The sequence below is a fragment of the Xenopus laevis genome, chromosome 5L (genome assembly GCF_017654675.1).
Source record: "Xenopus laevis strain J_2021 chromosome 5L, Xenopus_laevis_v10.1, whole genome shotgun sequence".
NCBI lineage: Eukaryota > Metazoa > Chordata > Amphibia > Anura > Pipidae > Xenopus > Xenopus laevis.
The window spans coordinates 1071330-1083318 of NC_054379.1; the positions used below are offsets into that span (position 1 = coordinate 1071330).

The 11989-nt window shown below is 39.8% G+C and overlaps 1 protein-coding gene across 1 annotated transcript in view; it reads right to left on the reverse strand.

The window, feature by feature from the left end:
- The window catches only part of plcb4.L (phospholipase C beta 4 L homeolog), a 119234-nt gene extending 107464 nt beyond the window's left edge, over positions 1-11770 (reverse strand). Inside the window, exon 1 of the mRNA XM_018262489.2 lies at positions 11714-11770. The gene's annotated coding sequence lies outside the window, so the exon portion shown is untranslated. The remainder of the gene's footprint in view (positions 1-11713) is intronic.
- Positions 11771-11989: the final 219 nt, after the last annotated feature.

Here is an 11989-nt window from a genome sequence, read left to right on the forward strand (position 1 = left end):
ATTCCCTACAGGGGCCCTGACTCACATTTGGACACACTATAATGTGTATTTCTGACTTACAGGGAGTTCCCATCCTAATTGCATTATATTACATTTTCTTTTGTTACTACAGCCTTGGGCGCTTTTTAATATTTGCTACTGGGCACAAGGCAGAGTTGACTTGGCACATGCAATGAATTCCCTACTTTGAGTCCAGGACTGTCTTTATTACACAGTCAAATAAATAATCGCAGCCTTCACCATCCGGCCGCGGCCAAATCTCAGCTGTCAGTAGCACCAAGGCCTGGTGAGAAGAAGACTATGAAGGACGCTGGGCATAACTATGATTCTGGTCACAGCTTTACATAAAACAAATTAACCAGAACCAACTTAAACAGGCGGTTCACCTTTAAGTATAGAATGTCCTATTCCAAGCAACTTTGCAACTGGTCTTTGTTATTTCTTTTTCATAGTATTTGCATTGTGACTTTGTCTCACTATTCAGCCTCTCTCCTGTTCTGGTAAGGGCTGTCTGGTAAGTGATTATAATCACTGGGGTGTCCAAACTATTTCACCCCCACCCCACAGTGACACCGTATACAGGCCTGGGAGTCTGCACAGCAAAAGCCTGAGCTCTAATTCCATTCAATTCTACACGACTTTAATGAAATATCCCATGTAAAGCAGCTCCGGAAAACAAAGCAGAGAAATCCAACGTGAAACAAGCGCACGGCTTTGTGCCAAATCTCCCACAATCTCCCACAATCTCCCACAATCTCCCACCTTAAAGGGAAACCGCACCTTCCTTTCACTCTGCTTCTCGGTGCATGGCTGATGTTAAACATAGGGGCAAAGGTTGTTTTCCTCGGGGAGCCTCATTTATCAGCACATTTGTGTTGGAGCTGACGTGCTGTTTGGGTAACAAGAAAGATTATCAACAGAGTAAAATGATGCAAGGCCCCCAGTAACAGCCACATTAGAAAGAGAAATAATTGCACTTGTTTGTTTTCCTCTTCTGGAACATAACGACCTTTTCTTTTTAATTTCTTGGAAATATTATTCAAAAAAAAATATTAAAAAGGGGAACTATCGCTATTATAAAAAAAAAACTTGTAGCGGGAGTTGAATGAATTTCTTTCACAAATATATTTCTTACAGTTCTTTATATATTTAATAATTTAATTGTGAGTGCCTCAACCCAGCTTTTCTTTTAGAAGTGCCACCAACACGCAGTCCAAGGGCTGGAACAATCATTTCTGAGCCGCTGGCAGTAATGCAGAAAGATACTTCACCAGTAAAATAATCTACTATTATTGGGGGAGTCTGTATTGTACTAGTCCATACTGAGCAAAAAAGGGTTAAAGGGACTTCCAGTTCCCAGGGCACCATTAATTAACCATTTATCTAAGATAAATGTCCCAGAACTCATAAATTGTAAAATTCCAAAATATCATATTAAAAATAGTACATACAGTCCCATATGACCCACGCGTTTCGTACTCACGGTACTTATTTATAGGGGCTTTTTTGTATCATGAATAAGATAAACAGTTACACCATTCACCAGTGACAAACAACAGAGGGGGCCTAATGAATCCATTAAAAGAGGATCTTTATCACATAATATAATTAAATATGCAAAAGTAATGACTCCAAGTAAAGCTTTGATCATCACTTCCTCCCACATACACATCATTATTGTAGAACAAAGCATGGATGAATGGATACAATACTAATATACAGTTTATATATATATACACCTGAAATACAGGATGACTGAGGAGGCGAGTCATTATCACTTGTCCTATGTCAGACAAGAAGGACAGGCCTCTATATTTTAGGCTAAATATAGAGAGATTTTGGGGGTTTTATAAAAACAGGAAATAAATGCTACATATAAAGCCCATATGTAAAAGCCAACATTCTGGTCTGACGGCTTCTTTGTGAAGTCATTTATTTACCAATAATAAATATTTGACTGGTGCTCAAACCCCGTGCTAGAGCCGCACCTGATCCCATTCAGACTGCCCGGCTCTATGGGCACAACTTTTTATCTGGTACCGTCAGGAGGAAAGTGGATTTTCCATGTAAAGACAAATGAATTCTTAATTAGGACAAGAGGCAGTTGTTTCCAGATTAAAGGTTAACTGGTGGGCCAAAGACTTTGGAGCACATTGAGACAAGATATAAAGGAAGAAATGTGTCCTTGTCCCACCTGCTCTTATATTTTATTATTAACCCTTTTATGACCTCCCTGTGTGTGTATATATGTGTATATATGTGTGTGTGTGTTGTTTGACTACATAAGCGTATTATATGTGTTTGATGCTGGTGCCTGTGGGTCTGCATTGTGGGTTTTGATTGGCTGACAAATAGAAAATATAAATATAAGAGCTATTTTTCTACATGCAGGACAGGGTGCACAGATCATAAAAATGGGCACAATCCAAAAGTTTTTGTACTTTGCGCCTGCTCTGCTTGGGTGAAGGTCTGCACTGTGGGTTTAGATTGGCTAACCCTGCATTATCTCTAGTCTCATCATGCATTCTTAACTGACCCTGCATTATCTCTAGTCTCATCATGCATTCTTAACTAACCCTGCATTATCTCTAGTCTCATCATGCATTCTTAACTGACCCTGCATTATCTCTAGTCTCATCATGCAGGGCTTGTAAAGATCTGATAAGAACAGCAATTACATGTGTCCCTTATATACACACACACAATTACATGTGTCCCTTATACAAACACACAATTACATGTGTCCCTTATACAAACACACAATTACATGGGTCTCTTATACAAACACACAATTACATGGGTCTCTTATACAAACACACAATTACATGTGTCCCTTATACAAACACACAATTACATGGGTCTCTTATACAAACACACAATTACATGGGTCTCTTATACAAACACACAATTACATGTGTCCCTAATACACACACAAATTATGAATGGAAATGGGGTTTGAACAGAGAAATTCAAATGGGAAGCTCAGAACACTTTGGAGCTTTGCATTGGGCAGAGAAAGCCTCTCAGGAGGACAAGATTAGGTTTCCTTTCATCCATGTCTCTCATGTAATGGTTATGTTCCTTCCTACTTACTTTCTAATTACTAAATACACAGTGTCCAGGGACTGAAAGACACACCTACCCCTCCCTAAAAAAGAGACATTTCTGATCAGCCAATATAATTAACATGAGCCCAAATTGTCGCTTCTTGTTTCCTAAATTGCCATGTGACTAATGAGAAGGACTTTCATGCTCTGCTGGGTTACCCGTCTATTCAGGGCCCTAAAAGAACAATAACAATTATTTGTCAAAACTCACATTGTTTCTTTACAACGACTAACGCACATTGTTTCATGTAAAAAAGATTGAGATTTTCTATCCACAATTCCTGTCCCTACCTGTGTCGGCTGCTCTATAAAATGCTGAGAGATCTGACAGATTTGGGGTGCGCCGGGCAGTAAAAGATGCAACTGAAGTGAAGGTGCCACTTTCTCAAATGTTTTCTAAATAAAAGAACCTTTCCCTCTATAGTTAGTTACATACAGTAGTTAAATCGGGTTCAAAAAAGACAAAGGGGCAAATTAACTAAATGGCGAATGGGTGCTGGCGTAACTTCGCTAGCGAAGGAGATAGACTCTAGCACTAATTCGCACTCTTACGCCAGGCAAAGTTTCGCCGTTTCTGAAGAGAAGCGCAATCGGAGTTTCGGTGAGTTATTTCTTAATAAAGACTTAGCGATTTTAAAGTTTAATATGTGTTGGCGTCTTTTTTTTTCATAGCATATTAACAATTTTATTTTTAGAAAATGTTTGCTGTTCCTTTTTGCAGCAGAAATTGTCTACTTGACAGCTGATTTGCTTGTTCTCTGCAATAATATGACAGTCACCTGTTCCTTATGTTAAACAATTCACCTAAACACACCTTGGCGCAAAAAGAGCAAAATAAATAGGATTTGTGGTTAAGGCATTTTAAAAAATATTTAAATTCTAGGGAATCAGCATTTTTATTGTAATTAAGAAGACAGATTAATGTATTCTGTAACAAAATTCTGCCTTCAACTTGGTCCCATTTCTCTTGTACCAGGTCTGGGTGCCTTCTCTATAGGTCAGTCCAGAAGGTCAGTCCAGATGTACTGCACAATCCTGAGCTTCATTTCAATGCCGAAGTTCAAGCATCTTTGGAGCCCCATCATCACCTGGCGCTTGAGCTCCTGGATACCAAACGTCCCATTAGTGATATGTGGGTGGGGATCTCCTCGACCCGCCCTCCAAATGACCTCCCACCACCCACGGCCGCCTGAGCCCAACTTCCGGGTTCCTTTTATAGACCCGCGCTGCCCCACCCTGCCGATGACATCACTAAAGGGGCGGGGCGAGTAGGCGCAGCATCTATAAAAGAAGAACCAGGAAGTCAGAAGCTGGCTATGCCTGTGGAACAGATAAACCTGCCATCAAACCACATGCCCAAGCTACTATACAGCCAAACTTGTAAGACCTTGTTTAAAGGAGAAGGAAATGTCCAATATATGGGGAGTGCCAGATGTTAGGGCACCCCAAGCATTGTAATGTCTTACCTGATACCCCGTGCTGGTGCTCCTGGGGTACTTGCGAGCGAGTGATCCTTTTGCTTCTGTCGTTCTTTGTGGGAGGTGTTATGTTTTGGGTAACCGAGGATGAGTAGAGTATAACAGTGCTTTATTAGCAGAGTCATGCAGGCATTACACAACAGTAAGCTTTCACTTTTAAGATACTAGGAAGATTGCACAGTATAAGTCTGAGCACAGTGATATCTACAGGCCATTTGTATAAACACCACATATTCCCACTATAGTAAGAAAGCATTTGGACAACTATAACAGCAATGATAAAACAGTATACATATTAAAGCAATATTATGCATCCTTCACATCACATAGTCCTTGGTCCATGCAGGTAGTTTTCTTATTCTCTCAGTACGCTTTATAGGTTCACTTTCTTCAGGACTATTGCAGTTGACATCAGGAGTAGGAAAATGTCCTTCATCAAATGGAGCTTCTCCAAAGTCATTTCTAACAGGAGCAAGACTACATGCATTCCATATGCGTCCATCAGACAGTTCATATGTGTATGGTCCTCGCTGGCGTCTCACTTCAAGTGGTGTAGTAAATTTAGATTGTCCTTGTTTCAGTATTCCTGGTTTCTTAATTCTGACTAAAGATCCAGGCTGAAAGTGCACTTCTCTTGCACCACGTTTTCTGTCAGTATAAGCCTTACATTTGGCTTGTTGACGTTTCACAATGTCAGCAGTAGATGATTTTGTAGGCACAGTATTTTGTGGAAGTTTGATGTCTGCAACATGTAACTTACTGCGAATCTGTCTGCCATGTAATAATTCAGCTGGAGTTGATTGGGTTTTTGCATGGCGCGTTGCTCTGTAGTTATGCAGGAACTAAATACTTTCCAAGATTTCCCAGCAAGATTTGCTGTCTGTAGTGCTTCTTTCAGACTTCTGTTGAATCGCTCAATTTCTCCATTTGCTTGTGAGTAATACACTGAAGATTTCCTATGTACAATATTCCTCTCTCTCAGAAAGGATTCAAACTCATATGAGACAAACTGTGGTCCGTTGTATGATATTAACTCCTTTGGATTACCTTCTCTGCTGAAGACTGTAGACAGAAATGTTATTACTGTAGTTGATGTTATATGAGAAACAAATGCAATTTCAGGCAATATACTATAATAGTCTATCAAGGTTATAGCAAATCTACAGTCTATAGGAGCATCTGTAAAAGGACCGACAATATCAATAGCAAGTTTTTCCCATGTTGAATCAGGGAATGGTACTGGTTTTACATCTGGTCTCAACTTAATTTTGTGTACAAAGTTCTTTGCACAGACCAGTGAAGTGTTGCTTTGTGGTGAAATGTTAGACACTGGCTGTGTGTCAACTAATTGTAGGTTTAATGCAGCAAAGAGATCCCTTCCAAGTATAGCAGTTCCCTTATTCACAATGTAAAAGTCACATTTTGCAGTATTTGATTCAAATTGTACAGTCACTGGCAAGTAACCAGCACAGGGATTGGATCCTTTAAGTAACTGACCAGTCTCAGGGCAGGTGCAACAAGCGGATCTTTTGCAAAGTATTTCAAGAAAATCTCCTTTGGTTGTATAGAAAGAGCTGAACCTGTTTCACATCAGGTTAATGGAGTGTCCCTTGTCAGCAGAAGCAGTACTGACACTGACAGTGCATATAAACTTGTACCAGCTTTATCCACACTTAATACTGTGACATTTATAGTGTTGTGTTGTGTTGAACCACGGTGAAAGCAGTATTTTCTATTTGTATTTGCTGCACGGTTTAGCAGTGTAGGTGAATCCCTTTCCTTAGCACTGTATTTTGCCTGTGACTGTGCATTATTAGGCCACAGTGCTGAATTCACAGTCTGTACATTCCCAGCAGTTCCCTGACTGAGAGTTTTAGCCTCTGCCACTGCTGTTTCAATTTGGCTAGAAACTGTAATAGCCTTTGTAAGGGTTAAATCCTGCTCTAGGAGCAGTCTCTCTCTAATGGGATGTGAGGTTTATTTTCCACTATTTCGTCTCTTAGCATTTCATCTGTTAGATTCCCAAACTCACAGGTAACAACCAGCTCTCTCAAAGCTTCTACAAATTGTTCTGTGGATTCACCATTACGCTGTCCACGTTGGCGGAATTTATATCTTTCAGCAACCACATTTACTCTTGGCATGAAAAAGTTCTTTATAGCAGTAAGTGCAGTTTCACAAGTATCATCAGGTAATGGTAATGTCTAGAATATACGCTGTCCCTCTGCTCCCAGGCAGTGAATAAGTAAAGCTTTCTAGCAGCAGTAATGTCCCCTTGGTCAGCAGCAATAATGTCATTTTCAAACATACGAATCCAAGCAGTAAAAGGTATGGTAGGCTCACCAGGGTTTGGAAGAAAATGTGCAGGCTGCTCAGAGGTAGAAGAGCCATCCTTGTCGCCATTTATTATGTTTTGGGTAGCCGAGGATGAGTAGAGTATAACAGATTCTAGTATTAGCAGAGTCATGCAGGCATTACACAACTGTCACTTTCACTTTTAAGCTGTCAGGAAGTATGCACAGGTATGTCTGAGCTCAGTGACTTCTACAGGCCATTTGTATAAACACCACAGGAGGGTGCATGCGCAAGACAGTTAAAAGCTAGAATTTAACAAAAAAGCTGTATTTTACTATGCATGTCTTTTACTATACTATGCATGCTTTGGCCACTGGATTTTGAAGACAGAAGACAGGAGGAAGAGGTTCACATGTTTGCAAGTACCCTGGGCCGGTGCAGTTTTCTGGTAACTGGACTACTGGGCCAGAGTATCAGGTAAGTCATTACAATCCTTGACAATCCTTCATGGATTCGACCTTTCCTTCTCTTTTAAAGCTCCAGATATCAAAGTAAGAGGTGCATTATTCATACAGTACACCACTTAATACTTAAATTAGTTAAGTATAAAAGAAAGATACTGTATATATACAGTATATGTAAAGCTTTGATGGGCACATTTGTCAGCAAGGCTACTAGAACTGTTTTGAGTGCAATTATCTCAAACTGTACCAAAAACTCATTTTTAACTGCGGAACATAAATATAATTAGTCATTAGCTATGCACACCTCACTCTTCCAACAAACATCCATCTCAACCCACAACATCAAAATATTCCAACCACAGCGCTGAGCACTTTGCACTCTATGTCTGTGTATCGTTAGTGTGCTCTACTAATTACACACGCGTAATACATATTCTCCCTCTTATTTCCTGCCAATGATTTGCTTTAGGATAAACACTGCACATTTTGAATATGAGAAAGGCCAATTTCCATTTTAGATTTTAAAAATGCAGTAATTCATGCACTAGTTCCTTTGAAGAGCCCGGAGGAGAAAAAAGTTCCAGTTTGTAGCAGAAGGAACTCTTCTCTCTAATGAGAACATCAACAGGGGAGGCTAAAACTTTACTGGAAATCCCACAAGCAATTCTTTCTACTTGTCTTCTTTCAACCCTTTCAACTTCTGAGCCAGATAATGGGATTCAGCTCTTCCTTCCAGCAAGGTGATGTGTCCTTCTAAGTATGTCAGGATAAAAGAAGCCTGATTTCTTTATGGAGCCGCTACTGGAAATCCAACGAGAGGCTCTTATCATCTGGCACAACTGTTTTGTCTTCTTCTTGCTGTGCCCATGGGGGTCATACAGAGCCCACAGAGGAATTTCTAACACTTATTTCTCCATACATGCAAATCAAATTAAGTCTATTAAACACAACTTAAACTGTATTCTGTAAATAATGTGTGATGAGTCTCTGCAACTATATAAGATGATGGACATGTATCATTTATGTTATAACTTGAGGAATGGAAGCATATTTACAAGCAAAATGGTCTGCCCTGATTTTTTCCCATATAGATTGTATATCCGAGGAAAGGTAACAGCGAGGAATCTTCTACTCCTACACACCGAGCACTACTGGCGTATTCCTGTAATTATTTTTCCATAAAGGCAAATGAAATAAAGTCTACTAAATACAATTTAAGCTGTATTCCAGAATACATTTACGGACATAAAATAACTTCACATATAGGTTAAATAAATATAAAATATATATACTGTAAAAGCCAAGTTAATAAATAATTGTTCATTTATATTAAATAGGTGCAGAACTTTTCCTTTATTATTAGTAGGATACATGTACATCTACAAGTGCAGTGAGCAAAGTGCAATTTTGAAAAATTGTCTCCATAACTGAAGCATCGGTGCTGCACCTAGCGCAATAGTGGGCAATTCCCCAAAATGAATGTGTGTGCTTCGTTGACAACTGAGCATAGTTGCGCTGAATATTTGGGGAGCGAGTGACGTGTGCCCTATGCTTTTGGCTCAACTGAACTTTGGCAATTGATGTAGGGTGCTGAGGGGACCCTGGAGCTACGGCCTGGTCTAAAAATGCTGAAAGGGCCAGGGTTACCCCCACATCAATAGGAGCAGCAGCTCTCAATCCGGAACAGAAGGCAGGAAGGCCTGAACAGTTATTTTAATACAAGTACCTTTAATGAAAGTGGCGTTACTCACAAATTATGGCAAGAAGAGTGCCGGGAGCTTAACTGCACTTGTAGATATACATGAGCCCTAAAGTCTTATATATTAATACATATATATATATATATACAGTATATATCCCCCTGCTCTGATACACACAGTAACCGCTGCAATTCTATTCACTCTTCATTTGCTGAGAGACATTGCACTTTATCAAATGGTAATCGGTGAAAGACACATCATTATGTAAATACGCTTCAGGGTGGGAAACCCGACTACTTTCATTATTTAAAATAAATGAAATGCCCCCTTGACCCCTTTGACCCCGTGTCAGCCTACATAGGTGTCAGATGTCAGAGCTTTGGCCTCCTGTCCCCCCAGGAACAGACCAGCCAAGGTGCAGCAATGTCACTCACTTATCCATCACTTTTCCTTCCTTAGACTCACAGTCACACAACACTACTTTTCTCTTTTACTGCATTCGCTTTCTAAGATCTGACTAAAAGTCCAGCTCCACCGCACCCACCAAAAGACAAACGAAAAGAAAAAAGTCAAGTATTTACCAAGAGACAGCTTTCCCAGCAGCACTAAGAACTTATACAAACCAACGGCATGAGTTCAGCTACACACCCACTCAGCCAACATACACACTTGTCACTCCATTTGCTTTTATAGTATTTAAAAAAACATTCTTCTAAAATCACTCACTTTCTAAACACGGATAATATACACCTGCAGTCAACAAAACTTCCATGGATGTGCACAACATATAGTTTCTGTTCCAGTGAAAGCACTTGGGTTTAGTTTAGTTCTTCAGAACAATTCTGTAAGGAGGTGAGGACCAAAGGGTAGTGTGGTCATCTGTCTGGTTTTGATCCGGAAAGCGCAGTTTGTTAAGGAACTGTCTGGGTCGAAACATTCTGCCGGGTTCCGAAAAAGATCAGCGTCAGACTGGCCTACTGGGATACAGGGAGAGGTCATGATGGGCACTGGGGCTGGTGGGCCATGGCAGCAGCAGGGGTTTATAGGGTCATGAAGGACAGATCTCCTGGTGGGCCCATGGGTCTCCAGGTTGAAATTGATGAAGGATATTGTCTTCCTATATCTCTGCCCTCTCAGCTTTATCCTCTATTATCTAACACTTCTTTATTCAGAATAAGAGAGAGGCTTGCTGTACATATATATATATATATATATATATATATATATATATATATATATATATATATATATATATATATATATATATATATATATATACTGTATGTGACACATATGGCCCATGCAAGATTGCCATTTACTAACCTTGTTATCCAAATTAAAGAACAACCCATTATCCGGATAACCCCAGGTCCCAGGTATTCTGGATAATAGATCCCATACCTGCACTGACAAATGGGGTCACATTATCTGTCAGAACACATTCCACACACCTGCTGAAACTAAAAGAAGAACAGTAGGAAAGTTTTCCTGTCGATGTAACACAAAATAATAATAATAATAATGATAATAATAATAATAGCTGTTCTCATCATTCTTTCCCCATGACTTTCCACTTGTACACTGAACATGCTGGAAGTTGTAGAAATCAAGAGCCGTGCATTTGTCACCCCCATGATTACAGCTCAGGCTTATTTTCCATAATAGAAGGACAAATATTTCACTGCTGAAATGTGAAGGCAACGGCAGCCGTGACTTTGTGCCAACATTTTCCTCCAGACTTGGGGCACTTGGCAACGTCTATTCAGTTCCAGTTTCTCCGAGATTTATACAATGAATTCCACAATGGGATTATTCAATATGAACGACACCTAATTGCTGCAAAGGGCAACTATGTTAATGCTCACATGGACAAACCTCTATTTAACATGTATTCTTTTTAGCACTAATGTTATATTTATTATTTATTATTAGTCAAGCTCTCTCAGCTGGAGATGTTGCTGCCCTGGGCTCCAGCATCTTGTTTCAGGAGAGTGCACTCACCTACAGTATGAAAGCAGCTTTAAATCCTGATCCAACATTACAAAAAGAGGCTGGGGCAGTAAACAATCATTTTTTAGTGCCTTTCATTGATGACCACTTCAACCCTTTACTGGGTAGATCAATGAATGCGCAGATGCCCCCCAGTAGCCTCATCTTCCTTTCTGCTGATTTCCAGCATATGCTCTGGGCTGCTGAGTTTAGGGCCCAACTCACAGAATACTGTGGCCCTTCAGCTTCTATGAAACACAAACCTCTAATTTCAGCTTGAACTTGATGACCCCTAAGCTTAGTTTCTCAAAGACTGCTCAGACCATACATTCTTATTTTGTTCAGATAAAAAATATTTCCCTAATTAAGGACAAAATGACTCTTAAAAGTTCCTAACAAGCAGAAGTCCTAGTGATTGCATCACTGTATGATAATGGAAATGAACAGACTGTGCAGCAATATAAAAAGAGCCAGTGGGCTAATGGTATGATACCAACAAAGTCAACTTCATGCCCTCGGCTGTTGCAATAAGGTTCAAGGTAGAGCAGGAATCTCCCAAAACTTGTGTAACGTCAAAAGCAATTTGCCCATGGACAATAACCTGGTTTCCATCTAAAATAACTGGGATCCACTTGCAACGTTTTTTTAAAAAAAAAGACTTGCAGACAACATGCCATTACCTTAAATCTGTAAGTGTCCTCTCTTTGCCGTTCATTGTAAAAAATCCATCTTCCCCTAGAAGAAAATGACACATGTTACAATACAACTTTCATATAAAGTGGGGCCATAATTTGCTTGGATGAATGCAATGTTTGAACATTAAGGAAGGTTCCCAGCCTTGTCAGCCAGAAAATGCAGCAAGTAATAGAAAAAGGTTAAAGACAATTGGAAGAGTTTGTATAACAATGAGGCTGGAGAATCAATTCTTGCTCCATAAAAGGGAGACTTCAAAATAA